The sequence below is a fragment of the Mixophyes fleayi genome, chromosome 4, assembly GCF_038048845.1.
Source record: "Mixophyes fleayi isolate aMixFle1 chromosome 4, aMixFle1.hap1, whole genome shotgun sequence".
NCBI lineage: Eukaryota > Metazoa > Chordata > Amphibia > Anura > Limnodynastidae > Mixophyes > Mixophyes fleayi.
The window spans coordinates 46,640,214-46,662,275 of NC_134405.1; the positions used below are offsets into that span (position 1 = coordinate 46,640,214).

Consider the following 22,062-nt stretch of genomic DNA (forward strand, 5'->3'; position numbering starts at 1 on the left):
CGGGTCACGGCATGTTACTTTTGTTTCTCTGTCACAACTTTTCAATGTTAGCAGAATTTTAGAAAGTATGTTGAATCTTTGTACTTGCTTGCAATTTTTCGCTATAATGCTAGTTGCCAAAGTATATATACATGTTTTGAAACTTCAGTTGTGAGAAAATCTCTTGAAAGACAGGGAACTTGACAGAAATTCCTGACATCAAGAAATTAGATTATTTGGACCCTGTCTGAGCATGTTCATCACAAACTTGAAAGATCTTTTGGAAATCACAAAGAACCTTGAAATTGAGATATTTATGGGAAAGGAGCCCTGCAGCAACTGTTCGTTCAGCTACCAAAATGTGACATATGCTGAAATAACCATAGAGCCCTGTAGCAAGGCTTCGATCAGCTCTCAATTTATGGTGAAAGAGTCCATCAAGTACACCAACAGTTGGGCCAGTGGCGCAATGGATAACGTGTCTGACTACAGATCAGAAGATTGTAGGTGCGACTCCTACCTGGCTCGGAAAAGTTGCCGTGATCGTATAGTGGTTAGTACTCTGCGTTGTGGCCGCAGCAACCCCGGTTCGAATCCGGGTCACGGCATGTTAGTTTTGTTTCTCTGTCACAACTTTTCAATGTTAGCAGAATTTTAGAAAGTATGCTGAATCTTTGTACTTGCTTGCAATTTTTCGCTATAATGCTAGTTGCCAAAGTATCTATACATGTTTTAAAACTTAAGTTGTGAGAAAATCTCTTGAAAGACAGGGAACTTGACAGAAATTCCTGACATCAAGAAATTAGATTATTTGGATTCTGTCTGAGCATGTTCATCACAAACTTGAAAGATCTTTTTTGAAATCACAAAGAACCTTGAAATTGAGATATTTATGGGAAAGGAGCCCTGCAGCAACTGTTCGTTCAGCTACCAAAATGTGACATATGCTGAAATAACCATAGAGCCCTGTAGCAAGGCTTCGATCAGCTCTCAATTTATGGTGAAAGAGTCCATCAAGTACACCAACAGTTGGGCCAGTGGCGCAATGGGTAACGCATCTCACTACAGATCAGAAGATTGTAGGTTCGACTCCTACCTGGCTCGAAAAAGTTGCTGTGATCGTATAGTGGTTAGTATTCTGCATTGTGGCCACAGCAACCTTGGTTCGAATCCGGGTCACGCCATGTTACTTTTGTTTCTCTGTCACAACTTTTCAATGTTAGCAGAATTTTAGAAAGTATGCTGAATCTTTGTACTTGCTTGCATTTTTTCGCTATAATGCTAGTTGCCAAAGTATCTATACATGTTTTGAAACTTCAGTTGTGAGAAAATCTCTTGAAAGACAGGGAACTTGACAGAAATTCCTGACATCAAGAAATTAGATTATTTGGACTCTGTCTGAGCATGTTCATCACAAACTTGAAAGATCTTTTGGAAATCACAAAGAACCTTGAAATTGAGATATTTATGGGAAAGGAGTCCTGCAGCAACTGTTGGTTCAGCTACCAAAATGTGACATATGCTGAAATAACCATAGAGCCCAGTAGCAAGGCTTCGATCAGCTCTCAATTTGTGGTGTAAGAGTCCATCAAATACAGCAACAGTTGGGCCAGTGGCGCAACGGATAACGCATCTGACTACGGATCTGAAGATTGTAGGTTCGACTCCTACCTAGCCCGGAAAAGTTGCCGTGATCGTATAGAGGTTAGTACTCAGCGTTGTGGCCGCAGCAACCTTGGTTCGAATCCGGGTCACGGCATGTTACTTTTGTTTCTCTGTCACAACTTTTCAATGTTAGCAGAATTTTAGAAAGTATGCTGAATCTTTGTACTTGCTTGCAATTTTTCGCTATAATGCTGGTTGCCAAAGTATCTATACATGTTTTGAAACTTCAGTTGTGAGAAAATCTCTTGAAAGACAGGTAACTTGACAGAAATTCCTGACATCAAGAAATTAGATTATTTGGACTCTGTCTGAGCATGTTCATCACAAACTTTAAAGATCTTTTGGAAATCACAAAGAACCTTGAAATTGAGATATTTATGGGAAAGGAGCCCTGCAGCAACTGTTCGTTCAGCTACCAAAATGTGACATATGCTGAAATAACCATAGAGCCCTGTAGCAAGGCTTCGATCAGCTCTCAATTTATGGTGAAAGAGTCCATCAAGTACACCAACAGTTGGGCCAGTGGCGCAATGGATAACGTGTCTGACTACAGATCAGAAGATTGTAGGTGCGACTCCTACCTGGCTCGGAAAAGTTGCCGTGATCGTATAGTGGTTAGTACTCTGCGTTGTGGCCGCAGCAACCCCGGTTCGAATCCGGGTCACGGCATGTTAGTTTTGTTTCTCTGTCACAACTTTTCAATGTTAGCAGAATTTTAGAAAGTATGCTGAATCTTTGTACTTGCTTGCATTTTTTCGCTATAATGCTAGTTGCCAAAGTATCTATACATGTTTTAAAACTTCAGTTGTGAGAAAATCTCTTGAAAGACAGGGAACTTGACAGAAATTCCTGACATCAAGAAATTAGATTATTTGGACTCTGTCTGAGCATGTTCATCACAAACTTGAAAGATCTTTTGGAAATCACAAAGAACCTTGAAATTGAGATATTTATGGGAAAGGAGTCCTGCAGCAACTGTTGGTTCAGCTACCAAAATGTGACATATGCTGAAATAACCATAGAGCCCAGTAGCAAGGCTTCGATCAGCTCTCAATTTGTGGTGAAAGAGTCCATCAAATACAAGAACAGTTGTGCCAGTGGCGCAATGGATCACGTGTCTGACTACAGATCAGAAGATTGTAGGTGCGACTCCTACCTGGCCCGGAAAAGTTGCCGTGATCGTATAGTGGTTAGTACTCTGCGTTGTGGCCGCAGCAACCCCGGTTCGAATCCGGGTCACGGCATGTTAGTTTTGTTTCTCTGTCACAACTTTTCAATGTTAGCAGAATTTTAGAAAGTATGCTGAATCTTTGTACTTGCTTGCAATTTTTCGCTATAATGCTAGTTGCCAAAGTATCTATACATGTTTTAAAACTTAAGTTGTGAGAAAATCTCTTGAAAGACTGGGAACTTGACAGAAATTCCTGACATCAAGAAATTAGATTATTTGGATTCTGTCTGAGCATGTTCATCACAAACTTGAAAGATCTTTTTGAAATCACAAAGAACCTTGAAATTGAGATATTTATGGGAAAGGAGCCCTGCAGCAACTGTTGGTTCAGCTACCAAAATGTGACATATGCTGAAATAACCATAGAGCCCTGTAGCAAAGCTTCGATCAGCTCTCAATTTGTGGTGAAAGAGTCCATCAAATACAGCAACAGTTGGGCCAGTGGCGCAATGGATAACGCGTCTGACTACGGATCAGAAGATTGTAGGTTCGACTCCTACCTGGCCCGGAAAAGTTGCCGTGATCATATGGTGGTTAGTACTCTGCGTTGTAGCCACAGCAACTCCGGGTCACGGCATGTTGCTTTTGTTTCTCTGTCACAACTTTTCAATGTTAGCAGAATTTTAGAAAGTATGCTGAATATTTGTACTTGCTTGCAATTTTTCGCTATAATGCTAGTTGCCAAAGTATCTATACATGTTTTGAAACTTCAGTTGTGAGAAAATCTCTTGAAAGACTGGGAACTTGACAGAAATTCCTGACATCAAGAAATTAGATTATTTGGATTCTGTCTGAGCATGTTCATCACAAACTTGAAAGATCTTTTGGGAATCACAAAGAACCTTAAAATTGAGATATTTATGGGAAAGGAGCCCTGCAGCAACTGTTGGTTCAGCTACCAAAATGTGACATATGCTGAAATAACCATAGAGCCCTGTAGCAAGGCTTCGATCAGCTCTCAATTTATGGTGAAAGAGTCCATCAAGTACACCAACAGTTGGGCCAGTGGCGCAGTGGATAACGCATCTCACTACGGATCAGAAGATTGTAGGTTCGACTCCTACCTGGCTCGAAAAAGTTGCTGTGATCGTATAGTGTTTAGTATTCTGCGTTGTGGCCACAGCAACCTTGGTTCGAATCCGGGTCACGCCATGTTACTTTTGTTTCTCTGTCACAACTTTTCAATGTTAGCAGAATTTTAGAAAGTATGCTGAATCTTTGTACTTGCTTGCATTTTTTCGCTATAATGCTAGTTGCCAAAGTATCTATACATGTTTTGAAACTTCAGTTGTGAGAAAATCTCTTGAAAGACAGGGAACTTGACAGAAATTCCTGACATCAAGAAATTAGATTATTTGGACCCTGTCTGAGCATGTTCATCACAAACTTGAAAGATCTTTTGGAAATCACAAAGAACCTTGAAATTGAGATATTTATGGGAAAGGAGTCCTGCAGCAACTGTTGGTTCAGCTACCAAAATGTGACATATGCTGAAATAACCATAGAGCCCAGTAGCAAGGCTTCGATCAGCTCTCAATTTGTGGTGTAAGAGTCCATCAAATACAGCAACAGTTGGGCCAGTGGCGCAACGGATAACGCGTCTGACTACGGATCTGAAGATTGTAGGTGCGACTCCTACCTGGCTCGGAAAAGTTGCCGTGATCGTATAGTGGTTAGTACTCTGCGTTGTGGCCGCAGCAACCCCGGTTCGAATCCGGGTCACGGCATGTTAGTTTTGTTTCTCTGTCACAACTTTTCAATGTTAGCAGAATTTTAGAAAGTATGCTGAATCTTTGTACTTGCTTGCAATTTTTCGCTATAATGCTAGTTGCCAAAGTATCTATACATGTTTTAAAACTTAAGTTGTGAGAAAATCTCTTGAAAGACTGGGAACTTGACAGAAATTCCTGACATCAAGAAATTAGATTATTTGGATTCTGTCTGAGCATGTTCATCACAAACTTGAAAGATCTTTTTGAAATCACAAAGAACCTTGAAATTGAGATATTTATGGGAAAGGAGCCCTGCAGCAACTGTTGGTTCAGCTACCAAAATGTGACATATGCTGAAATAACCATAGAGCCCAGTAGCAAGGCTTCGATCAGCTCTCAATTTGTGGTGAAAGAGTCCATCAAATACAGCAACAGTTGGGCCAGTGGCGCAACGGATAACGCGTCTGACTACGGATCTGAAGATTGTAGGTTCGACTCCTACCTGGCCCGGAAAAGTTGCCGTGATCGTATAGAGGTTAGTACTCAGCGTTGTGGCCGCAGCAACCTTGGTTCGAATCCGGGTCACGGCATGTTACTTTTGTTTCTCTGTCACAACTTTTCAATGTTAGCAGAATTTTAGAAAGTATGCTGAATCTTTGTACTTGCTTGCAATTTTTCGCTATAATGCTAGTTGCCAAAGTATCTATACATGTTTTGAAACTTCAGTTGTGAGAAAATCTCTTGAAAGACACTTAACTTGACAGAAATTCCTGACATCAAGAAATTAGATTATTTGGACTCTGTCTGAGCATGTTCATCACAAACTTTAAAGATCTTTTGGAAATCACAAAGAACCTTGAAATTGAGATATTTATGGGAAAGGAGCCCTGCAGCAACTGTTCATTCAGCTACCAAAATGTGACATATGCTGAAATAACCATAGAGCCCTGTAGCAAGGCTTCGATCAGCTCTCAATTTGTGGTGAAAGAGTCCATCAAATACAAGAACAGTTGTGCCAGTGGCGCAATGGATCACGTGTCTGACTACAGATCAGAAGATTGTAGGTGCGACTCCTACCCAGCTCGGAAAAGTTGCCGTGATCGTATAGTGGTTAGTACGCTGCGTTGTGGCCGCAGCAACCCCGGTTCGAATCCGGGTCACGGCATGTTAGTTTTGTTTCTCTGTCACAACTTTTCAATGTTAGCAGAATTTTAGAAAGTATGCTGAATCTTTGTACTTGCTTGCAATTTTTCGCTATAATGCTAGTTGCCAAAGTATCTATACATGTTTTAAAACTTAAGTTGTGAGAAAATCTCTTGAAAGACTGGGAACTTGACAGAAATTCCTGACATCAAGAAATTAGATTATTTGGATTCTGTCTGAGCATGTTCATCACAAACTTGAAAGATCTTTTTGAAATCACAAAGAACCTTGAAATTGAGATATTTATGGGAAAGGAGCCCTGCAGCAACTGTTCGTTCAGCTACCAAAATGTGACATATGCTAAAATAAGCATAGAGCAATGTAGCAAGGCTTCGATCAGCTCTCGATTTGTGGTGAAAGAGTCCATCAAATACAGCAGCAGTTGGGCCAGTGGCGCAATGGATAACGCATCTGACTACGGATCAGAAGATTGTAGGTTCGACTCCTACCTGGCTCGGAAAAGTTGCCGTGATCGTATAGTGGTTAGTATTCTGCGTTGTGGCCGCAGCAACCCTGGTTCGAATCCGGGTCACGGCATGTTACTTTTGTTTCTCTGTCACAACTTTTCAATGTTAGCAGAATTTTAGAAAGTATGCTGAATCTTTGTACTTGCTTGCAATTTTTCGCTATAATGCTAGTTGCCAAAGTATCTATACATGGTTTAAAACTTAAGTTGTGAGAAAATCTCTTGAAAGACTGGGAACTTGACAGAAATTCCTGACATCAAGAAATTAGATTATTTGGATTCAGTCTGAGCATGTTCATCACAAACTTGAAAGATCTTTTGGAAATCACAAAGAACCTTGAAATTGAGATATTTATGGGAAAGGAGCCCTGCAGCAACTGTTCGTTCAGCTTCCAAAATGTGACATATGCTGAAATAACCATAGAGCCCTGTAGCAAGGCTTCGATCAGCTCTCAATTTGTGGTGAAAGAGTCCATCAAATACAAGAACAGTTGTGCCAGTGGTGCAATGGATAACGCGTCTGACTACAGATCAGAAGATTGTAGGTGCGACGCCTACCTGGCTCGAAAAAGTTGCCGTGATCGTATAGTGGTTAGTACTCTGCGTTGTGGCCGCAGCAACCCCGGTTCGAATGTGGGTCACGGCATGTTAGTTTTGTTTCTCTGTCACAACTTTTCAATGTTAGCAGAATTTTAGAAAGTATGCTGAATCTTTGTACTTGCTTGCAATTTTTCGCTATAATGCTAGTTGCCAAAGTATCTATACATGTTTTGAAACTTCAGTTGTGAGAAAATCTCTTGAAAGACAGGTAACTTGACAGAAATTCCTGACATCAAGAAATTAGATTATTTGGACTCTGTCTGAGCATGTTCATCACAAACTTGAAAGATCTTTTGGAAATCACAAAGAACCTTGAAATTGAGATATTTATGGGAAAGGAGCCCTGCAGCAACTGTTCGTTCAGCTACCAAAATGTGACATATGCTGAAATAACCATAGAGCCCTGTAGCAAGGCTTCGATCAGCTCTCAATTTGTGGTGAAAGAGTCCATCAAATACAAGAACAGTTGTGCCAGTGGCGCAATGAATAACGCGTCTGACTACAGATCAGAAGATTGTAGGTGCGACGCCTACCTGGCTCGGAAAAGTTGCCGTGATCGTATAGTGGTTAGTACTCTGCGTTGTGGCCGCAGCAACCCCGGTTCGAATCTGGGTCACGGCATGTTAGTTTTGTTTCTCTGTCACAACTTTTCAATGTTAGCAGAATTTTAGAAAGTATGCTGAATCTTTGTACTTGCTTGCAATTTTTCGCTATAATGCTAGTTGCCAAAGTATCTATACATGTTTTAAAACTTAAGTTGTGAGAAAATCTCTTGAAAGACAGGGAACTTGACAGAAATTCCTGACATCAAGAAATTAGATTATTTGGATTCTGTCTGAGCATGTTCATCACAAACTTGAAAGATCTTTTCGAAATCACAAAGAACCTTGAAATTGAGATATTTATGGGAAAGGAGCCCTGCAGCAACTGTTCGTTCAGCTACCAAAATGTGACATATGCTGAAATAAGCATAGAGCAATGTAGCAAGGCTTCGATCAGCTCTCGATTTGTGGTGAAAGAGTCCATCAAATACAGCAGCAGTTGGGCCAGTGGCGCAATGGATAACGCATCTGACTACGGATCAGAAGATTGTAGGTTCGACTCCTACCTGGCTCGGAAAAGTTGCCGTGATCGTATAGTGGTTAGTATTCTGCGTTGTGGCCGCAGCAACCCTGGTTCGAATCCGGGTCACGGCATGTTACTTTTGTTTCTCTGTCACAACTTTTCAATGTTAGCAGAATTTTAGAAAGTATGCTGAATCTTTGTACTTGCTTGCAATTTTTCGCTATAATGCTAGTTGCCAAAGTATCTATACATGTTTTAAAACTTAAGTTGTGAGAAAATCTCTTGAAAGACTGGGAACTTGACAGAAATTCCTGACATCAAGAAATTAGATTATTTGGATTCAGTCTGAGCATGTTCATCACAAACTTGAAAGATCTTTTGGAAATCACAAAGAACCTTGAAATTGAGATATTTATGGGAAAGGAACCCTGCAGCAACTGTTCGTTCAGCTTCCAAAATGTGACATATGCTGAAATAACCATAGAGCCCTGTAGCAAGGCTTCGATCAGCTCTCAATTTGTGGTGAAAGAGTCCATCAAATACAAGAACAGTTGTGCCAGTGGTGCAATGGATAACGCGTCTGACTACAGATCAGAAGATTGTAGGTGCGACGCCTACCTGGCTCGGAAAAGTTGCCGTGATCGTATAGTGGTTAGTACTCTGCGTTGTGGCCGCAGCAACCCCGGTTCGAATCTGGGTCACGGCATGTTAGTTTTGTTTCTCTGTCACAACTTTTCAATGTTAGCAGAATTTTAGAAAGTATGCTGAATCTTTGTACTTGCTTGCAATTTTTCGCTATAATGCTAGTTGCCAAAGTATCTATACATGTTTTGAAACTTCAGTTGTGAGAAAATCTCTTGAAAGACAGGTAACTTGACAGAAATTCCTGACATCAAGAAATTAGATTATTTGGACTCTGTCTGAGCATGTTCATCACAAACTTGAAAGATCTTTTGGAAATCACAAAGAACCTTGAAATTGAGATATTTATGGGAAAGGAGCCCTGCAGCAACTGTTCGTTCAGCTACCAAAATGTGACATATGCTGAAATAACCATAGAGCCCTGTAGCAAGGCTTCGATCAGCTCTCAATTTGTGGTGAAAGAGTCCATCAAATACAAGAACAGTTGTGCCAGTGGCGCAATGAATAACGCGTCTGACTACAGATCAGAAGATTGTAGGTGCGACGCCTACCTGGCTCGGAAAAGTTGCCGTGATCGTATAGTGGTTAGTACTCTGCGTTGTGGCCGCAGCAACCCCGGTTCGAATCTGGGTCACGGCATGTTAGTTTTGTTTCTCTGTCACAACTTTTCAATGTTAGCAGAATTTTAGAAAGTATGCTGAATCTTTGTACTTACTTGCAATTTTTCGCTATAATGCTAGTTGCCAAAGTATCTATACATGTTTTAAAACTTAAGTTGTGAGAAAATCTCTTGAAAGACTGGGAACTTGACAGAAATTCCTGACATCAAGAAATTAGATTATTTGGATTCTGTCTGAGCATGTTCATCTCAAACTTGAAAGATCTTTTGGAAATCACAAAGAACCTTGAAATTGAGATATTTATGGGAGAGGAGCCCTGCAGCAACTGTTCGTTCAGCTACCAAAATGTGACATATGCTGAAATAAGCATAGAGCCCTGTAGCAAGGCTTCGATCAGCTCTCAATTTCTGGTGAAAGAGTCCATCAAATGCAACAACAGTTGTGCCAGTGGCGCAATGGATAAAGCGTCTGACTACGGATCAGAAGATTGTAGGTTTGACTCCTACCTGGATCGGAAAAGTTGACGTGATCGTATAGTGGTTAGTACTCTGCGTTGTGGCCGCAGCAACCCCGGTTCGAATCCGGGTCACGGCATGTTAGTTTTGTTTCTCTGTCACAACTTTTCAATGTTAGCAGAATTTTTGAAAGTATGCTGAATCTTTGTACTTGCTTGCAATTTTTCGCTATAATGCTAGTTGCCAAAGTATCTATACATGTTTTGAAACTTCAGTTGTGAGAAAATCTCTTGACAGACAGGGAACTTGACAGAAATTCCTGACATCAAGAAATTAGATTATTTGGATTCTGTCTGAGCATGTTCATCACAAACTTGAAAGATCTTTTCGAAATCACAAAGAACCTTGAAATTGAGATATTTATGGGAAAGGAGCCCTGCAGCAACTGTTCGTTCAGCTACCAAAATGTGACATATGCTGAAATAAGCATAGAGCCCTGTAGCAAGCCTACGATCAGCTCTCAATTTCTGGTGAAAGAGTCCATCAAATACAAGAACAGTTGTGCCAGTGGCGCAATGGATAACGCATCTGACTACGGATCAGAAGATTGTAGGTTCGACTCCTACCTGGCTCGGAAAAGTTGCCGTGATCGTACAGTGGTTAGCATTCTGCGTTGTGGCCGCAGCAACCCTGGTTCGAATCCAGGTCACGGCATGTTACTTTTGTTTCTCTGTCACAACTTTTCAATGTTAGCAGAATTTTAGAAAGTATGCTGAATCTTTGTACTTGCTTGCAATTTTTCGCTATAATGCTAGTTGCCAAAGTATCTATACATGTTTTGAAACTTCAGTTGTGAGAAAATCTCTTGAAAGACAGGGAACTTGACAGAAATTCCTGACATCAAGAAATTAGATTATTTGGATTCTGTCTGAGCATGTTCATCACAAACTTGAAAGATCTTTTCGAAATCACAAAGAACCTTGAAATTGAGATATTTATGGGAAAGGAGCCCTGCAGCAACTGTTCGTTCAGCTACCAAAATGTGACATATGCTGAAATAAGCATAGAGCCCTGTAGCAAGGCTTCGATCAGCTCTCGATTTGTGGTGAAAGAGTCCATCAAATACAGCAGCAGTTGGGCCAGTGGCGCAATGGATAACGCATCTGACTACGGATCAGAAGATTGTAGGTTCGACTCCTACCTGGCTCGGAAAAGTTGCCGTGATCGTATAGTGGTTAGTATTCTGCGTTGTGGCCGCAGCAACCCTGGTTCGAATCCGGGTCACGGCATGTTACTTTTGTTTCTCTGTCACAACTTTTCAATGTTAGCAGAATTTTAGAAAGTATGCTGAATCTTTGTACTTGCTTGCAATTTTTCGCTATAATGCTAGTTGCCAAAGTATCTATACATGTTTTAAAACTTAAGTTGTGAGAAAATCTCTTGAAAGACTGGGAACTTGACAGAAATTCCTGACATCAAGAAATTAGATTATTTGGATTCAGTCTGAGCATGTTCATCACAAACTTGAAAGATCTTTTGGAAATCACAAAGAACCTTGAAATTGAGATATTTATGGGAAAGGAGCCCTGCAGCAACTGTTCGTTCAGCTTCCAAAATGTGACATATGCTGAAATAACCATAGAGCCCTGTAGCAAGGCTTCGATCAGCTCTCAATTTGTGGTGAAAGAGTCCATCAAATACAAGAACAGTTGTGCCAGTGGTGCAATGGATAACGCGTCTGACTACAGATCAGAAGATTGTAGGTGCGACGCCTACCTGGCTCGGAAAAGTTGCCGTGATCGTATAGTGGTTAGTACTCTGCGTTGTGGCCGCAGCAACCCCGGTTCGAATCTGGGTCACGGCATGTTAGTTTTGTTTCTCTGTCACAACTTTTCAATGTTAGCAGAATTTTAGAAAGTATGCTGAATCTTTGTACTTGCTTGCAATTTTTCGCTATAATGCTAGTTGCCAAAGTATCTATACATGTTTTGAAACTTCAGTTGTGAGAAAATCTCTTGAAAGACAGGTAACTTGACAGAAATTCCTGACATCAAGAAATTAGATTATTTGGACTCTGTCTGAGCATGTTCATCACAAACTTGAAAGATCTTTTGGAAATCACAAAGAACCTTGAAATTGAGATATTTATGGGAAAGGAGCCCTGCAGCAACTGTTCGTTCAGCTACCAAAATGTGACATATGCTGAAATAACCATAGAGCCCTGTAGCAAGGCTTCGATCAGCTCTCAATTTGTGGTGAAAGAGTCCATCAAATACAAGAACAGTTGTGCCAGTGGCGCAATGAATAACGCGTCTGACTACAGATCAGAAGATTGTAGGTGCGACGCCTACCTGGCTCGGAAAAGTTGCCGTGATCGTATAGTGGTTAGTACTCTGCGTTGTGGCCGCAGCAACCCCGGTTCGAATCTGGGTCACGGCATGTTAGTTTTGTTTCTCTGTCACAACTTTTCAATGTTAGCAGAATTTTAGAAAGTATGCTGAATCTTTGTACTTGCTTGCAATTTTTCGCTATAATGCTAGTTGCCAAAGTATCTATACATGTTTTGAAACTTCAGTTGTGAGAAAATCTCTTGAAAGACAGGGAACTTGACAGAAATTCCTGACATCAAGAAATTAGATTATTTGGATTCTGTCTGAGCATGTTCATCACAAACTTGAAAGATCTTTTCGAAATCACAAAGAACCTTGAAATTGAGATATTTATGGGAAAGGAGCCCTGCAGCAACTGTTCGTTCAGCTACCAAAATGTGACATATGCTGAAATAAGCATAGAGCCCTGTAGCAAGGCTTCGATCAGCTCTCGATTTGTGGTGAAAGAGTCCATCAAATACAGCAGCAGTTGGGCCAGTGGCGCAATGGATAACGCATCTGACTACGGATCAGAAGATTGTAGGTTTGACTCCTACCTGGCTCGGAAAAGTTGCCGTGATCGTATAGTGGTTAGTATTCTGCGTTGTGGCCGCAGCAACCCTGGTTCGAATCCGGGTCACGGCATGTTACTTTTGTTTCTCTGTCACAACTTTTCAATGTTAGCAGAATTTTAGAAAGTATGCTGAATCTTTGTACTTGCTTGCAATTTTTCGCTATAATGCTAGTTGCCAAAGTATCTATACATGTTTTAAAACTTAAGTTGTGAGAAAATCTCTTGAAAGACTGGGAACTTGACAGAAATTCCTGACATCAAGAAATTAGATTATTTGGATTCAGTCTGAGCATGTTCATCACAAACTTGAAAGATCTTTTGTAAATCACAAAGAACCTTGAAATTGAGATATTTATGGGAAAGGAGCCCTGCAGCAACTGTTCGTTCAGCTTCCAAAATGTGACATATGCTGAAATAACCATAGAGCCCTGTAGCAAGGCTTCGATCAGCTCTCAATTTGTGGTGAAAGAGTCCATCAAATACAAGAACAGTTGTGCCAGTGGCGCAATGGATAACGCGTCTGACTACGGATCAGAAGATTGTAGGTGCGACGCCTACCTGGCTCGGAAAAGTTGCCGTGATCGTATAGTGGTTAGTACTCTGCGTTGTGGCCGCAGCAACCCTGGTTCGAATCTGGGTCACGGCATGTTAGTTTTGTTTCTCTGTCACAACTTTTCAATGTTAGCAGAATTTTAGAAAGTATGCTGAATCTTTGTACTTGCTTGCAATTTTTCGCTATAATGCTAGTTGCCAAAGTATCTATACATGTTTTGAAACTTCAGTTGTGAGAAAATCTCTTGAAAGACAGGTAACTTGACAGAAATTCCTGACATCAAGAAATTAGATTATTTGGACTCTGTCTGAGCATGTTCATCACAAACTTGAAAGATCTTTTGGAAATCACAAATAACCTTGAAATTGAGATATTTATGGGAAAGGAGCCCTGCAGCAACTGTTCGTTCAGCTACCAAAATGTGACATATGCTGAAATAACCATAGAGCCCTGTAGCAAGGCTTCGATCAGCTCTCAATTTGTGGTGAAAGAGTCCATCAAATACAAGAACAGTTGTGCCAGTGGCGCAATGGATAACGCGTCTGACTACAGATCAGAAGATTGTAGGTGCGACTCCTACCTGACTCGGAAAAGTTGCCGTGATCGTATAGTGGTTAGTATTCTGCGTTGTGGCCGCAGCAACCCTGGTTCGAATCCGGGTCACGGCATGTTACTTTTGTTTCTCTGTCACAACTTTTCAATGTTAGCAGAATTTTAGAAAGTATGCTGAATCTTTGTACTTGCTTGCAATTTTTCGCTATAATGCTAGTTGCCAAAGTATCTATACATGTTTTAAAACTTAAGTTGTGAGAAAATCTCTTGAAAGACTGGGAACTTGACAGAAATTCCTGACATCAAGAAATTAGATTATTTGGATTCAGTCTGAGCATGTTCATCACAAACTTGAAAGATCTTTTGGAAATCACAAAGAACCTTGAAATTGAGATATTTATGGGAAAGGAGCCCTGCAGCAACTGTTCGTTCAGCTTCCAAAATGTGACATATGCTGAAATAACCATAGAGCCCTGTAGCAAGGCTTCGATCAGCTCTCAATTTGTGGTGAAAGAGTCCATCAAATACAAGAACAGTTGTGCCAGTGGTGCAATGGATAACGCGTCTGACTACAGATCAGAAGATTGTAGGTGCGACGCCTACCTGGCTCGGAAAAGTTGCCGTGATCGTATAGTGGTTAGTACTCTGCGTTGTGGCCGCAGCAACCCCGGTTCGAATCTGGGTCACGGCATGTTAGTTTTGTTTCTCTGTCACAACTTTTCAATGTTAGCAGAATTTTAGAAAGTATGCTGAATCTTTGTACTTGCTTGCAATTTTTCGCTATAATGCTAGTTGCCAAAGTATCTATACATGTTTTGAAACTTCAGTTGTGAGAAAATCTCTTGAAAGACAGGTAACTTGACAGAAATTCCTGACATCAAGAAATTAGATTATTTGGACTCTGTCTGAGCATGTTCATCACAAACTTGAAAAATCTTTTGGAAATCACAAAGAACCTTGAAATTGAGATATTTATGGGAAAGGAGCCCTGCAGCAACTGTTCGTTCAGCTACCAAAATGTGACATATGCTGAAATAACCATAGAGCCCTGTAGCAAGGCTTCGATCAGCTCTCAATTTGTGGTGAAAGAGTCCATCAAATACAAGAACAGTTGTGCCAGTGGCGCAATGAATAACGCGTCTGACTACAGATCAGAAGATTGTAGGTGCGACGCCTACCTGGCTCGGAAAAGTTGCCGTGATCGTATAGTGGTTAGTACTCTGCGTTGTGGCCGCAGCAACCCCGGTTCGAATCTGGGTCACGGCATGTTAGTTTTGTTTCTCTGTCACAACTTTTCAATGTTAGCAGAATTTTAGAAAGTATGCTGAATCTTTGTACTTGCTTGCAATTTTTCGCTATAATGCTAGTTGCCAAAGTATCTATACATGTTTTGAAACTTCAGTTGTGAGAAAATCTCTTGAAAGACAGGTAACTTGACAGAAATTCCTGACATCAAGAAATTAGATTATTTGGACTCTGTCTGAGCATGTTCATCACAAACTTGAAAAATCTTTTGGAAATCACAAAGAACCTTGAAATTGAGATATTTATGGGAAAGGAGCCCTGCAGCAACTGTTCGTTCAGCTACCAAAATGTGACATATGCTGAAATAACCATAGAGCCCTGTAGCAAGGCTTCGATCAGCTCTCAATTTGTGGTGAAAGAGTCCATCAAATACAAGAACAGTTGTGCCAGTGGCGCAATGAATAACGCGTCTGACTACAGATCAGAAGATTGTAGGTGCGACGCCTACCTGGCTCGGAAAAGTTGCCGTGATCGTATAGTGGTTAGTACTCTGCGTTGTGGCCGCAGCAACCCCGGTTCGAATCTGGGTCACGGCATGTTAGTTTTGTTTCTCTGTCACAACTTTTCAATGTTAGCAGAATTTTAGAAAGTATGCTGAATCTTTGTACTTGCTTGCAATTTTTCGCTATAATGCTAGTTGCCAAAGTATCTATACATGTTTTGAAACTTCAGTTGTGAGAAAATCTCTTGAAAGACAGGGAACTTGACAGAAATTCCTGACATCAAGAAATTAGATTATTTGGATTCTGTCTGAGCATGTTCATCACAAACTTGAAAGATCTTTTCGAAATCACAAAGAACCTTGAAATTGAGATATTTATGGGAAAGGAGCCCTGCAGCAACTGTTCGTTCAGCTACCAAAATGTGACATATGCTGAAATAAGCATAGAGCCCTGTAGCAAGGCTTCGATCAGCTCTCGATTTGTGGTGAAAGAGTCCATCAAATACAGCAGCAGTTGGGCCAGTGGCGCAATGGATAACGCATCTGACTACGGATCAGAAGATTGTAGGTTCGACTCCTACCTGGCTCGGAAAAGTTGCCGTGATCGTATAGTGGTTAGTATTCTGCGTTGTGGCCGCAGCAACCCTGGTTCGAATCCGGGTCACGGCATGTTACTTTTGTTTCTCTGTCACAACTTTTCAATGTTAGCAGAATTTTAGAAAGTATGCTGAATCTTTGTACTTGCTTGCAATTTTTCGCTATAATGCTAGTTGCCAAAGTATCTATACATGTTTTAAAACTTAAGTTGTGAGAAAATCTCTTGAAAGACTGGGAACTTGACAGAAATTCCTGACATCAAGAAATTAGATTATTTGGATTCAGTCTGAGCATGTTCATCACAAACTTGAAAGATCTTTTGGAAATCACAAAGAACCTTGAAATTGAGATATTTATGGGAAAGGAGCCCTGCAGCAACTGTTCGTTCAGCTTCCAAAATGTGACATATGCTGAAATAACCATAGAGCCCTGTAGCAAGGCTTCGATCAGCTCTCAATTTGTGGTGAAAGAGTCCATCAAATACAAGAACAGTTGTGCCAGTGGTGCAATGGATAACGCGTCTGACTACAGATCAGAAGATTGTAGGTGCGACGCCTACCTGGCTCGGAAAAGTTGCCGTGATCGTATAGTGGTTAGTACTCTGCGTTGTGGCCGCAGCAACCCCGGTTCGAATCTGGGTCACGGCATGTTAGTTTTGTTTCTCTGTCACAACTTTTCAATGTTAGCAGAATTTTAGAAAGTATGCTGAATCTTTGTACTTGCTTGCAATTTTTCGCTATAATGCTAGTTGCCAAAGTATCTATACATGTTTTGAAACTTCAGTTGTGAGAAAATCTCTTGAAAGACAGGTAACTTGACAGAAATTCCTGACATCAAGAAATTAGATTATTTGGACTCTGTCTGAGCATGTTCATCACAAACTTGAAAGATCTTTTGGAAATCACAAAGAACCTTGAAATTGAGATATTTATGGGAAAGGAGCCCTGCAGCAACTGGTCTTTCAGCTACCAAAATGTGACATATGCTGAAATAACCATAGAGCCCTGTAGCAAGGCTTCGATCAGCTCTCAATTTGTGGTGAAAGAGTCCATCAAATACAAGAACAGTTGTGCCAGTGGCGCAATGAATAACGCGTCTGACTACAGATCAGAAGATTGTAGGTGCGACGCCTACCTGGCTCGGAAAAGTTGCCGTGATCGTATAGTGGTTAGTACTCTGCGTTGTGGCCGCAGCAACCCCGGTTCGAATCTGGGTCACGGCATGTTAGTTTTGTTTCTCTGTCACAACTTTTCAATGTTAGCAGAATTTTAGAAAGTATGCTGAATCTTTGTACTTGCTTGCAATTTTTCGCTATAATGCTAGTTGCCAAAGTATCTATACATGTTTTGAAACTTCAGTTGTGAGAAAATCTCTTGAAAGACAGGGAACTTGACAGAAATTCCTGACATCAAGAAATTAGATTATTTGGATTCTGTCTGAGCATGTTCATCACAAACTTGAAAGATCTTTTCGAAATCACAAAGAACCTTGAAATTGAGATATTTATGGGAAAGGAGCCCTGCAGCAACTGTTCGTTCAGCTACCAAAATGTGACATATGCTGAAATAACCATAGAGCCCTGTAGCAAGGCTTCGATCAGCTCTCAATTTGTGGTGAAAGAGTCCATCAAATACAAGAACAGTTGTGCCAGTGGCGCAATGGATAACGCGTCTGACTACGGATCAGAAGATTGTAGGTTTGACTCCTACCTGGCTCGGAAAAGTTGCCGTGATCGTATAGTGGTTAGTATTCTGCGTTGTGGCCGCAGCAACCCTGGTTCGAATCCGGGTCACGGCATGTTACTTTTGTTTCTCTGTCACAACTTTTCAATGTTAGCAGAATTTTAGAAAGTATGCTGAATCTTTGTACTTGCTTGCAATTTTTCGCTATAATGCTAGTTGCCAAAGTATCTATACATGTTTTAAAACTTAAGTTGTGAGAAAATCTCTTGAAAGACTGGGAACTTGACAGAAATTCCTGACATCAAGAAATTAGATTATTTGGATTCAGTCTGAGCATGTTCATCACAAACTTGAAAGATCTTTTGTAAATCACAAAGAACCTTGAAATTGAGATATTTATGGGAAAGGAGCCCTGCAGCAACTGTTCGTTCAGCTTCCAAAATGTGACATATGCTGAAATAACCATAGAGCCCTGTAGCAAGGCTTCGATCAGCTCTCAATTTGTGGTGAAAGAGTCCATCAAATACAAGAACAGTTGTGCCAGTGGCGCAATGGATAACGCGTCTGACTACGGATCAGAAGATTGTAGGTGCGACGCCTACCTGGCTCGGAAAAGTTGCCGTGATCGTATAGTGGTTAGTACTCTGCGTTGTGGCCGCAGCAACCCTGGTTCGAATCTGGGTCACGGCATGTTAGTTTTGTTTCTCTGTCACAACTTTTCAATGTTAGCAGAATTTTAGAAAGTATGCTGAATCTTTGTACTTGCTTGCAATTTTTCGCTATAATGCTAGTTGCCAAAGTATCTATACATGTTTTGAAACTTCAGTTGTGAGAAAATCTCTTGAAAGACAGGTAACTTGACAGAAATTCCTGACATCAAGAAATTAGATTATTTGGACTCTGTCTGAGCATGTTCATCACAAACTTGAAAGATCTTTTGGAAATCACAAATAACCTTGAAATTGAGATATTTATGGGAAAGGAGCCCTGCAGCAACTGTTCGTTCAGCTACCAAAATGTGACATATGCTGAAATAACCATAGAGCCCTGTAGCAAGGCTTCGATCAGCTCTCAATTTGTGGTGAAAGAGTCCATCAAATACAAGAACAGTTGTGCCAGTGGCGCAATGGATAACGCGTCTGACTACAGATCAGAAGATTGTAGGTGCGACTCCTACCTGACTCGGAAAAGTTGCCGTGATCGTATAGTGGTTAGTACTCTGCGTTGTGGCCGCAGCAACCCCGGTTCGAATCTGGGTCACGGCATGTTAGTTTTGTTTCTCTGTCACAACTTTTCAATGTTAGCAGAATTTTAGAAAGTATGCTGAATCTTTGTACTTGCTTGCAATTTTTCACTATAATGCTAGTTGCCAAAGTATCTATACATGTTTTGAAACTTCAGTTGTGAGAAAATCTCTTGAAAGACAGGTAACTTGACAGAAATTCCTGACATCAAGAAATTAGATTATTTGGACTCTGTCTGAGCATGTTCATCACAAACTTGAAAAATCTTTTGGAAATCACAAAGAACCTTGAAATTGAGATATTTATGGGAAAGGAGCCCTGCAGCAACTGTTCGTTCAGCTACCAAAATGTGACATATGCTGAAATAACCATAGAGCCCTGTAGCAAGGCTTCGATCAGCTCTCAATTTGTGGTGAAAGAGTCCATCAAATACAAGAACAGTTGTGCCAGTGGCGCAATGAATAACGCGTCTGACTACAGATCAGAAGATTGTAGGTGCGACGCCTACCTGGCTCGGAAAAGTTGCCGTGATCGTATAGTGGTTAGTACTCTGCGTTGTGGCCGCAGCAACCCCGGTTCGAATCTGGGTCACGGCATGTTAGTTTTGTTTCTCTGTCACAACTTTTCAATGTTAGCAGAATTTTAGAAAGTATGCTGAATCTTTGTACTTGCTTGCAATTTTTCGCTATAATGCTAGTTGCCAAAGTATCTATACATGTTTTGAAACTTCAGTTGTGAGAAAATCTCTTGAAAGACAGGGAACTTGACAGAAATTCCTGACATCAAGAAATTAGATTATTTGGATTCTGTCTGAGCATGTTCATCACAAACTTGAAAGATCTTTTGGAAATCACAAATAACCTTGAAATTGAGATATTTATGGGAAAGGAGCCCTGCAGCAACTGTTCGTTCAGCTACCAAAATGTGACATATGCTGAAATAACCATAGAGCCCTGTAGCAAGGCTTCGATCAGCTCTCAATTTGTGGTGAAAGAGTCCATCAAATACAAGAACAGTTGTGCCAGTGGCGCAATGGATAACGCGTCTGACTACAGATCAGAAGATTGTAGGTGCGACTCCTACCTGACTCGGAAAAGTTGCCGTGATCGTATAGTGGTTAGTATTCTGCGTTGTGGCCGCAGCAACCCTGGTTCGAATCCGGGTCACGGCATGTTACTTTTGTTTCTCTGTCACAACTTTTCAATGTTAGCAGAATTTTAGAAAGTATGCTGAATCTTTGTACTTGCTTGCAATTTTTCGCTATAATGCTAGTTGCCAAAGTATCTATACATGTTTTAAAACTTAAGTTGTGAGAAAATCTCTTGAAAGACTGGGAACTTGACAGAAATTCCTGACATCAAGAAATTAGATTATTTGGATTCAGTCTGAGCATGTTCATCACAAACTTGAAAGATCTTTTGGAAATCACAAAGAACCTTGAAATTGAGATATTTATGGGAAAGGAGCCCTGCAGCAACTGTTCGTTCAGCTTCCAAAATGTGACATATGCTGAAATAACCATAGAGCCCTGTAGCAAGGCTTCGATCAGCTCTCAATTTGTGGTGAAAGAGTCCATCAAATACAAGAACAGTTGTGCCAGTGGTGCAATGGATAACGCGTCTGACTACAGATCAGAAGATTGTAGGTGCGACGCCTACCTGGCTCGGAAAAGTTGCCGTGATCGTATAGTGGTTAGTACTCTGCGTTGTGGCCGCAGCAACCCCGGTTCGAATCTGGGTCACGGCATGTTAGTTTTGTTTCTCTGTCACAACTTTTCAATGTTAGCAGAATTTTAGAAAGTATGCTGAATCTTTGTACTTGCTTGCAATTTTTCGCTATAATGCTAGTTGCCAAAGTATCTATACATGTTTTGAAACTTCAGTTGTGAGAAAATCTCTTGAAAGACAGGTAACTTGACAGAAATTCCTGACATCAAGAAATTAGATTATTTGGACTCTGTCTGAGCATGTTCATCACAAACTTGAAAAATCTTTTGGAAATCACAAAGAACCTTGAAATTGAGATATTTATGGGAAAGGAGCCCTGCAGCAACTGTTCGTTCAGCTACCAAAATGTGACATATGCTGAAATAACCATAGAGCCCTGTAGCAAGGCTTCGATCAGCTCTCAATTTGTGGTGAAAGAGTCCATCAAATACAAGAACAGTTGTGCCAGTGGCGCAATGAATAACGCGTCTGACTACAGATCAGAAGATTGTAGGTGCGACGCCTACCTGGCTCGGAAAAGTTGCCGTGATCGTATAGTGGTTAGTACTCTGCGTTGTGGCCGCAGCAACCCCGGTTCGAATCTGGGTCACGGCATGTTAGTTTTGTTTCTCTGTCACAACTTTTCAATGTTAGCAGAATTTTAGAAAGTATGCTGAATCTTTGTACTTGCTTGCAATTTTTCGCTATAATGCTAGTTGCCAAAGTATCTATACATGTTTTGAAACTTCAGTTGTGAGAAAATCTCTTGAAAGACAGGGAACTTGACAGAAATTCCTGACATCAAGAAATTAGATTATTTGGATTCTGTCTGAGCATGTTCATCACAAACTTGAAAGATCTTTTCGAAATCACAAAGAACCTTGAAATTGAGATATTTATGGGAAAGGAGCCCTGCAGCAACTGTTCGTTCAGCTACCAAAATGTGACATATGCTGAAATAAGCATAGAGCCCTGTAGCAAGGCTTCGATCAGCTCTCGATTTGTGGTGAAAGAGTCCATCAAATACAGCAGCAGTTGGGCCAGTGGCGCAATGGATAACGCATCTGACTACGGATCAGAAGATTGTAGGTTTGACTCCTACCTGGCTCGGAAAAGTTGCCGTGATCGTATAGTGGTTAGTATTCTGCGTTGTGGCCGCAGCAACCCTGGTTCGAATCCGGGTCACGGCATGTTACTTTTGTTTCTCTGTCACAACTTTTCAATGTTAGCAGAATTTTAGAAAGTATGCTGAATCTTTGTACTTGCTTGCAATTTTTCGCTATAATGCTAGTTGCCAAAGTATCTATACATGTTTTAAAACTTAAGTTGTGAGAAAATCTCTTGAAAGACTGGGAACTTGACAGAAATTCCTGACATCAAGAAATTAGATTATTTGGATT

The 22,062-nt window shown here is 40.8% G+C and overlaps 28 non-coding genes across 28 annotated transcripts; all 28 read left to right on the plus strand.

The window, feature by feature from the left end:
• Window positions 1-434: 434 nt before the first annotated feature.
• Window positions 435-507, plus strand: TRNAC-ACA (transfer RNA cysteine (anticodon ACA)). Its single transcript has one exon. It is a non-coding gene; the product is annotated as a tRNA-Cys (tRNA).
• An 8-nt stretch (window positions 508-515) lies between these two features.
• On the plus strand, window positions 516-587 carry TRNAH-GUG (transfer RNA histidin (anticodon GUG)). The gene has a single exon. It is a non-coding gene; the product is annotated as a tRNA-His (tRNA).
• A 423-nt stretch (window positions 588-1,010) lies between these two features.
• TRNAC-ACA (transfer RNA cysteine (anticodon ACA)) lies at window positions 1,011-1,083 on the plus strand. The gene has a single exon. It is a non-coding gene; the product is annotated as a tRNA-Cys (tRNA).
• A 1,077-nt stretch (window positions 1,084-2,160) lies between these two features.
• TRNAC-ACA (transfer RNA cysteine (anticodon ACA)) lies at window positions 2,161-2,233 on the plus strand. The gene has a single exon. It is a non-coding gene; the product is annotated as a tRNA-Cys (tRNA).
• An 8-nt stretch (window positions 2,234-2,241) lies between these two features.
• TRNAH-GUG (transfer RNA histidin (anticodon GUG)) lies at window positions 2,242-2,313 on the plus strand. The gene has a single exon. It is a non-coding gene; the product is annotated as a tRNA-His (tRNA).
• A 503-nt stretch (window positions 2,314-2,816) lies between these two features.
• Window positions 2,817-2,888, plus strand: TRNAH-GUG (transfer RNA histidin (anticodon GUG)). Its single transcript has one exon. It is a non-coding gene; the product is annotated as a tRNA-His (tRNA).
• A 422-nt stretch (window positions 2,889-3,310) lies between these two features.
• Window positions 3,311-3,383, plus strand: TRNAR-ACG (transfer RNA arginine (anticodon ACG)). Its single transcript has one exon. It is a non-coding gene; the product is annotated as a tRNA-Arg (tRNA).
• A 491-nt stretch (window positions 3,384-3,874) lies between these two features.
• Window positions 3,875-3,947, plus strand: TRNAR-ACG (transfer RNA arginine (anticodon ACG)). The gene has a single exon. It is a non-coding gene; the product is annotated as a tRNA-Arg (tRNA).
• Window positions 3,948-4,530: 583 nt separating this feature from the next.
• TRNAH-GUG (transfer RNA histidin (anticodon GUG)) lies at window positions 4,531-4,602 on the plus strand. Its single transcript has one exon. It is a non-coding gene; the product is annotated as a tRNA-His (tRNA).
• Window positions 4,603-5,024: 422 nt separating this feature from the next.
• Window positions 5,025-5,097, plus strand: TRNAR-ACG (transfer RNA arginine (anticodon ACG)). Its single transcript has one exon. It is a non-coding gene; the product is annotated as a tRNA-Arg (tRNA).
• A 583-nt stretch (window positions 5,098-5,680) lies between these two features.
• TRNAH-GUG (transfer RNA histidin (anticodon GUG)) lies at window positions 5,681-5,752 on the plus strand. The gene has a single exon. It is a non-coding gene; the product is annotated as a tRNA-His (tRNA).
• A 422-nt stretch (window positions 5,753-6,174) lies between these two features.
• On the plus strand, window positions 6,175-6,247 carry TRNAR-ACG (transfer RNA arginine (anticodon ACG)). Its single transcript has one exon. It is a non-coding gene; the product is annotated as a tRNA-Arg (tRNA).
• Window positions 6,248-6,255: 8 nt separating this feature from the next.
• On the plus strand, window positions 6,256-6,327 carry TRNAH-GUG (transfer RNA histidin (anticodon GUG)). The gene has a single exon. It is a non-coding gene; the product is annotated as a tRNA-His (tRNA).
• Window positions 6,328-7,899: 1,572 nt separating this feature from the next.
• Window positions 7,900-7,972, plus strand: TRNAR-ACG (transfer RNA arginine (anticodon ACG)). The gene has a single exon. It is a non-coding gene; the product is annotated as a tRNA-Arg (tRNA).
• Window positions 7,973-7,980: 8 nt separating this feature from the next.
• Window positions 7,981-8,052, plus strand: TRNAH-GUG (transfer RNA histidin (anticodon GUG)). Its single transcript has one exon. It is a non-coding gene; the product is annotated as a tRNA-His (tRNA).
• Window positions 8,053-10,199: 2,147 nt separating this feature from the next.
• On the plus strand, window positions 10,200-10,272 carry TRNAR-ACG (transfer RNA arginine (anticodon ACG)). Its single transcript has one exon. It is a non-coding gene; the product is annotated as a tRNA-Arg (tRNA).
• An 8-nt stretch (window positions 10,273-10,280) lies between these two features.
• TRNAH-GUG (transfer RNA histidin (anticodon GUG)) lies at window positions 10,281-10,352 on the plus strand. Its single transcript has one exon. It is a non-coding gene; the product is annotated as a tRNA-His (tRNA).
• A 422-nt stretch (window positions 10,353-10,774) lies between these two features.
• TRNAR-ACG (transfer RNA arginine (anticodon ACG)) lies at window positions 10,775-10,847 on the plus strand. Its single transcript has one exon. It is a non-coding gene; the product is annotated as a tRNA-Arg (tRNA).
• Window positions 10,848-10,855: 8 nt separating this feature from the next.
• Window positions 10,856-10,927, plus strand: TRNAH-GUG (transfer RNA histidin (anticodon GUG)). The gene has a single exon. It is a non-coding gene; the product is annotated as a tRNA-His (tRNA).
• A 1,572-nt stretch (window positions 10,928-12,499) lies between these two features.
• On the plus strand, window positions 12,500-12,572 carry TRNAR-ACG (transfer RNA arginine (anticodon ACG)). The gene has a single exon. It is a non-coding gene; the product is annotated as a tRNA-Arg (tRNA).
• An 8-nt stretch (window positions 12,573-12,580) lies between these two features.
• TRNAH-GUG (transfer RNA histidin (anticodon GUG)) lies at window positions 12,581-12,652 on the plus strand. The gene has a single exon. It is a non-coding gene; the product is annotated as a tRNA-His (tRNA).
• Window positions 12,653-13,730: 1,078 nt separating this feature from the next.
• TRNAH-GUG (transfer RNA histidin (anticodon GUG)) lies at window positions 13,731-13,802 on the plus strand. The gene has a single exon. It is a non-coding gene; the product is annotated as a tRNA-His (tRNA).
• A 2,147-nt stretch (window positions 13,803-15,949) lies between these two features.
• On the plus strand, window positions 15,950-16,022 carry TRNAR-ACG (transfer RNA arginine (anticodon ACG)). Its single transcript has one exon. It is a non-coding gene; the product is annotated as a tRNA-Arg (tRNA).
• An 8-nt stretch (window positions 16,023-16,030) lies between these two features.
• Window positions 16,031-16,102, plus strand: TRNAH-GUG (transfer RNA histidin (anticodon GUG)). The gene has a single exon. It is a non-coding gene; the product is annotated as a tRNA-His (tRNA).
• Window positions 16,103-17,755: 1,653 nt separating this feature from the next.
• TRNAH-GUG (transfer RNA histidin (anticodon GUG)) lies at window positions 17,756-17,827 on the plus strand. The gene has a single exon. It is a non-coding gene; the product is annotated as a tRNA-His (tRNA).
• Window positions 17,828-20,055: 2,228 nt separating this feature from the next.
• On the plus strand, window positions 20,056-20,127 carry TRNAH-GUG (transfer RNA histidin (anticodon GUG)). The gene has a single exon. It is a non-coding gene; the product is annotated as a tRNA-His (tRNA).
• A 1,572-nt stretch (window positions 20,128-21,699) lies between these two features.
• On the plus strand, window positions 21,700-21,772 carry TRNAR-ACG (transfer RNA arginine (anticodon ACG)). Its single transcript has one exon. It is a non-coding gene; the product is annotated as a tRNA-Arg (tRNA).
• Window positions 21,773-21,780: 8 nt separating this feature from the next.
• Window positions 21,781-21,852, plus strand: TRNAH-GUG (transfer RNA histidin (anticodon GUG)). Its single transcript has one exon. It is a non-coding gene; the product is annotated as a tRNA-His (tRNA).
• Window positions 21,853-22,062: the final 210 nt, after the last annotated feature.